This window comes from Mus pahari, unplaced genomic scaffold (assembly GCF_900095145.1).
Source record: "Mus pahari unplaced genomic scaffold, PAHARI_EIJ_v1.1 scaffold_4807_1, whole genome shotgun sequence".
In the NCBI taxonomy this organism is placed as follows: Eukaryota; Metazoa; Chordata; class Mammalia; order Rodentia; family Muridae; genus Mus; species Mus pahari.
In genome coordinates, this window is record NW_018391701.1 from 96,011 (window position 1) to 96,461 (window position 451).

The following is a 451-nucleotide window of genomic DNA, read 5'->3' on the forward strand; positions in this document are numbered from 1 at the left end:
TGCTAAAAGAAATACCCAAAACATTAAAGAACAAATATAATGTAATCGTGTATAGAAAGAAATAGTACATTGAATTGTATTATTTGTAGGTTAGAGTAATGAAGTATTGTGATCAGACTTTGTGGTAGTATTATATATGTGATTGAAACTTTAAGATGTTGGAATGATTTTTACCCTTCAATCTTTGTATACAATTTCTATCTGGTCTTAACACAATAATATAGCACTTGGGGATAAAGATGCAACCTAGAATCCCTGCACTCGAGGCCAAGATGGAGAATGCCTCCACAGCCACCATGACCTTCCCTTTGGTGCTATGTTGGACAGGGAGGAAGGTGACCCAAACACTGCAAAACACAAGCATGCTGAAGGTTAGGAACTTGGCTTCATTGAAAGTGTCAGGCAGATTTCTAACCAAGAAAGCCACAGTGAAGCTTGCTAGTGCCAGACA